We start from the raw sequence: 6076 nt of genomic DNA on the forward strand, positions 1-6076 counted from the left end.
GCTCCCCCCCCCAATGCCTCCCCCTTGCCAGCACCGGCCAGTTTGGCCGCCAGGCTCTGTGCTGCGGGCGTCAGGGAGTGGAAGCCTCGCTTGCCGCTCCTCTTGGTCACGCCACCCGTCGCCTTCCCGCCTTCCTTCTTCCCCGCCTTGGCCCGATTCCGCACTTGGGACTCCAGGGCGTTCGCTACCCTCTCCCGCGACCCGGTGGGTTGGATGTGAAAGCCTTGCCTCGACCCCAAGGCATCGCCCCGGCTTTCCACCGGGACCACGGGGCTCCCGTAATCAAAGGGCTCTGCCACCCGCAAGGGCGTGCTCTCCACCTCCCCCCAGGTCATGATAGGCACGTCACCCTCTGCCCCTGGGACGAGGAGCGGGGTCATGGGCACAAAACCCTCCGTCACCTCCCGCTGCGCCGCAGACGCCGACGTGGCGGCCGAGGAGCTGCTCGCGTCAGAGCGCGGGCGCTCCAAGGGCAAGGCTCGCGACGGATCCCTCCCTTTCCATGACAAGCTGCCCGCATGAAAGCGTGTGTTACTGTGCACTAGTCGTTTCGGTGCCTTGGCTGCCAGGCCCACGCGCGCGTTGCCCCCGTTCCCCGCCAGGAGCAGGGGCCTCGTTCCTTTCGCCTCGTCGTCCTCCAGCAGCAAGGCCGGCTGCGTGGCTCCGTCGCGTCCTCGCTCGTGGACCCGCGCGTTCTCTTCCAGGGACCCCGGTCCGAACATCAAGGCGTTCTTCGCCCGTATAGGCCAAGTCTCAGGGGCATTCGGCCGGTCATCCCCGAGCCGGGGCTTGGCGTTGGCCGCCTCTACGTGCCGTCTCTGTTCTTCCTCGGTCATCATCTCCCCGTTGGGCAGCAGGTACAGTTTCTCCTTTCCTGTTTCCAGCTGTGGGTGGGCGTACACCCACCAGTACTTCCGACGGTGCGCCTCCCGCATGCGTTCCGCCAGGTCGTCAAAGGCCGCGTCGTCCTCGCTGTGGAAACGGGCCAAAAACTGGTCCAGAGTCAAAGGCAATGGCGGTAAGGTTGGGGCGTCTGATGACGCAGCTGTCGATAGAGGGGTCTCAGATCCCAACCCATGGCCACTGTCACCCAGCCCGGCGCCGGTATCTGCTCTGGAGACAATCTGTTCCAGAGAGCCGCCAGACAGCACCAGACGCTGCACCTCTGCCAGACTTCGCAACTGACGGCTTTCAAGGGCTTGCAGCCACTTCATCTGCCGGTGTAGCTTGGGTAGTTCGGGGAAGAAATCTCGTTCTATGATCTCCCCCATGGCATCCACAAAGGAGTCCTCGTCTAGCACCTGAGGACTCTTGCGCCGCCTGCGGGACGGGGGAACTGCTGGCGGTAGCATGAGAGAATTCTGAGTTTTGCTCTTCTTCTCGCTCCGGGAGGGCATAATGTGGTCCGCACACGGATCCTCCATTCGCCGCAGAGGACTTGGTGTTGGCAGACCGCGCTTGTACGCCTTTGCGATTGCTTGAGCTCCTCCCTTGGCGGCGGCCCGTCCCTTCTCATTCTTGTCCCGCGCCAGCGGATCATTTCCTTGCGCTCCTCTTGCCACAACAGCCTCCATGCACGTCTGTGCCTTATATATTGCATGGTGGGAAGGCATGAGCTTCAAAGAACCTCTTCGTGCGGGTCTGTGTGGCAGCCCTTTTGGTCGATTGCTTGCGGGGTTGGGATGAGCGATGATCGTCATCGAGAGGGGGGAAAGATCAGAAAATAGTCGACGTGGAGCTTTTGGTCTTCCGTCGTAGGAGCAATTTTGCCATTGAAATGATCAAAACGCGCACATTCACTGTATCATACGCATTTTTTCCATGTCCTCTACCCTTTTCAGAGACCTCCGCCGGCTTTTTGGTCTTGCTGGCAGCTTTCATGAGACGATGTGCAGTCCTTGCTAGTAGTGACCGAATTTTAGGCTAGAACTTCCCGATCTGCATGCGTCTAAACGGGCACACAACTACTCGACCGTCTCCTACCTCGCCGTGACATTCAAATACCATTCTGTCAACGCAAGTTCAAAGTCTTGTTCGAAGGGGTAGTCTAGTTCTACTCCGACTTCGGGGAGGCGCGGAGCCGAATCTGCTGTGAATCCGTCACTCACGCTTCTGTGATGGTCCTCGCACCTTCACTCCTTTACCTCTCTCGAGCGCCCTTCACGCTTTCCACCCTCGTCGCCTTGACCTACTTATTTTTCCCGCGGTTTGGCATGTGGCAAATCGATTCGTTGCGGTATTCCTCCATGACCATCTCCCCTTGAGCGCCCTTCACGCTTTCCACCCTCGTCGCCTTGACCTACTTATTTTTCCCGCGGTTTGGCATGTGGCAAATCGATTCGTTGCAGTATTCCTCCATGACCATCTCCCCTTGGGACCTCGCCATCTCCTTGGAAATGGATGTAGGGGTGTCTATGTTCAACCCTAACCACATCAACTCACGTTTACACAACGCAACACTGGATATCTATCGCGTCCAACCCACGCATATCAGTGGGGCACACCAGGCGCCGACCTACGGAACAAGCTTCGGGGTAGCCCGAACGCATTTTCACGAAGTCCCCAGACGGGATACTTTTTATTTGGATAGCCACGTTTCTATTGTTCGTCTCCCTTTCGCTGTGCTCTGCTCCTTCATGAGAGAACTGCTCCTGAACAAGGGCGTGGTCAAAATGAGGGGGGTGGGGCAGGCCTGGATCTCGGCAGCGGCGCAAGACGTGACAGTGTTGGTCGACTGCTTCCAGCATGTGCAGCCTTTTCCGCATCCGGGTCGCATTGTGCATACTGCTTGTAATTTAAAGCTGGCTAATGGCGGGGGTATGAATGGATCACTGCTGGATTTACTCCAGCTGCAGTTGGGAACCGAGTGGGGGGAGATCCGTGGGCGCAAGAAGCAGCAGGGACACAAGGCGCGGAAGAGCGTACGTGCGAAGGAAGAGATTTGTGACGCCACCATGATTAGAGGGGTAATCGCAGAAGTACAGGCGTGCGAAGGATTGTGACCAAGGATCAGGCGGGAGCACAATTTTTGGAGGGATCATGTTTTTAATAGGGAGAACGGCTACTTGTTCATGCCATTGCATTTTCGGAATGTAACATTTTGACCGTCTTGGAAAGCAGTGGATTTTAACCATTTTTGACTGAAGTCGACAGGAATCTTTTGGGTGGGGAGGAGCCAGTTTTATATCTCTAGCCAACACTGTGTATGGCAGCCAGTATTCTACTTGGTATGCAATGTATTTTGGCTTCTTTTCAGCTAACATAGTAGAGTCCGCCGGGAAAAGCTCCAAAGAAATGTAACTGCAATCTTCTGTACGATATCGCTTCATCGAAGATGTCGCATTGAGGTCCACTGCCTTCACGTTCCTCGTGCTCACTCGCTCTTGAGCTTTCACCAGCTTTGCATCATTTCTTACTTCGCATCTGTCAAGGTCGCTCATCGAAAATACTGAGGGAAAGACACAATGACTGCTGCCATGTGTTTGCATTTGTCCCTCACTTTCAAAGCCAGTCCAATGCTGACTGGAAAATTGAAGAAATACGAAAGGAGCAGGGACCATCGAAAAGCAAATTTGTCGTTGAAAATCACAATTAAAATAGGTGAGAGATTCTTCTTCTAAGGTGCAGAGTTTCTCAAGCATGATTCTTCTTCTAAGGTGCAGAGTTTCTCAAGCATAACTGTCGTCTTCCGTAGATTCCGTTGTGAAACCAGACCCCCACGCCCTCACGCCACGCTTGCGCTACTCTGCTGTTCCCGATCCCGTCCCTCCCCCCTCCTTCCCTTGCCATGCCTTCCATCTTTTTCGCTATCAAGGACTTTAGACGGCCTCGGCCTTAGCCTTGCGTAGGCGAGCGAGTGTTGATCGCACTTGGACCGCAGCTGCAGTGGAAAGCGTGTAGGCACCGCCCGCCATGCTCTTCTTGCATGAACCGCACTTCCAGATGCCCACCACTTCCCGCTTTACGTTGTCCTTCCCGCAAAAGACGCACGTGTACTTGGAATGCTGTGATATTTCAATCTTTTTGATAATCTTTCGCAGGGAAGCTCCGTATCGCGTACCATACTTCCCGCAAATTCCTACTTTCTTAGTGCGCTTTCCCTGTTCAAATTTAATTACAGATGTGGGTGTCAATTCTTGTTAGGCCAAAAGGTCGGGAGTAGACACGTGTAGATGATAAGCAATTGTCGTCATAAATCCTGGGTGAGCTGCACTTGATTCCTCTTACACAGGATAACATGCGTTCCACGCTTCATTACGTGCCTTCTGTCGTTGTGTTTCTTACAAACGCCTCTCACAATTTTCCCACTTTTTCCCCTAGAAAACGACCAAGACAACGTACCATGGTGACTGATGACAAGTTTAAGGTCGATAGATATGACGGGTGGAAGGAAAACAAGGATGTAGCGTGTGTGGTATGCGTATGAAGAAGCGTGAGAACGACAGCACGGATGATGCCGATTCCATAAACCCACCATTGTCGCTATTCCAGCAGGACGACAGTCATGCCATCCTGCATTGCACTCAGTTCACATTTGATGCCACATGTCGTTGATCACCGTGACGACAATAAGAGAGAAAAAAGGGAAGGCCTAGCTTGCCCGTGGAGGGCGGTGCACGCGATGCTCGACAGCCGTCCGTTGCCACACAGGAAAAGGAAAATAAGGAGCGGGCCCCTGGACGACAACAGCCTCACAACCAAACTGCCACCGCCCCGTCTACCATCCTCAAAACCCGTGCTACCATTACCATGCGCGGGGTGCGGCTCGCCAGTGCTTTACCACCACACGCGAACGGGGAGGCGGCCAGGGCGGCGACGGAGGGCCCTCAGACCGTAATTACCTCCCACTTCGGCCCACCCCCATACCGCGCATCTGCGGCTCGCCGCTGGACTCGCCGCTATTTCTTGGCGCAACACGGGACCGCTGCCCTCAAGGAGGAAGAAAATCTTGCGATGGTCCAGTTCAACGACCTCCGGATGGAGTCACCGGTGTTGCGCGGGTGCGCATAGAAATGCGGATTTCCACCCCTTGCTTTCTAAACATTACTATCATCATGACCGTCGCTGGCACCCTCGCGCCTGCAAGTGACGGTTTTCTTGGTTGATGATGGCAGAAATGGATGCGTAGCACTGTGGTCTAAACAGTCTGGCTTATTCGCGAGGTGGGGACGCTCTTTAGCACTCACCATCGAAAGTGTTGATTGTCGCTTCTTTCGTGAGGGTGAGGGACGTGCACTGCTCTGCAGAGATTTACTAGATCTGCGCATGAATTGGCTCTCTGGCACGCTGGAATAATCAGTTTGCGCTCAGTCACTCTCCCGTGCAATCGACCTCGTTGTGACTCTGGCTGCGTCTCATGCGATTTTCTCTTTCCCCTCGACTCTTTTCATACACCACAGAGAAATAGAAATTATTGATGCCTTTTGCTTAGTAGCGTACATAGAGACATTTTTGCCCGGCCGTGGCTGCTCTCAGCCAGCACACCATGGTGGAGTTTCCCGGGCATGGTATGTACTCGAGGGGCGCACAGACGAATGAGAGCCCTCACCGGACCACTTCAAGCCGAAGGCGTCCGCGTCAAAGAACTGTCGCTAATGTAATGGTGAAATGGTGCTCGGTCACCGCGCTTTTCGGTGGCCTACAGCAATTATCGCGAGGAGACGCATTTCAGTCCACGTGTTCGGGATCATCTCCAGGTCTACCGCGCGTCCGCTGCAATGCCCCACGACCAGTTTTTTTGCCTCCGCTTTTCTCTTCGTTTGCGGGCAGCAGCGACGGAAGCTTCGACATGAGTTTTGATGAGTTTTTCAGAAGCGAGACAAGCAATGGGAACGCGTGCACACCCGGCACTTCGACGACCTGGCGGGACCTGGCCTCGCATCGCGCCCCCGGCACCCCCCCCCCCGTTTTCCCCGTCACCGGCAGCAGCTGGGCTCTCCTCTTTCCCCTCCCGCCTCCCCAGCTCTGGCTGAGACGACCGACGTGGCCCTGCCCTCCGACCCGCAGAGGCCGCAAGCCGCAAGGCCGCCTCTCCCGGGCCGCCTCGGCGCAGGCTTCCAGCTCGGGGACTGGCGGG

Source organism: Nannochloropsis gaditana, assembly GCF_000240725.1.
Source record: "Nannochloropsis gaditana CCMP526 unplaced genomic scaffold scaffold653, whole genome shotgun sequence".
Lineage (NCBI taxonomy): Eukaryota > Eustigmatophyceae > Eustigmatales > Monodopsidaceae > Microchloropsis > Microchloropsis gaditana.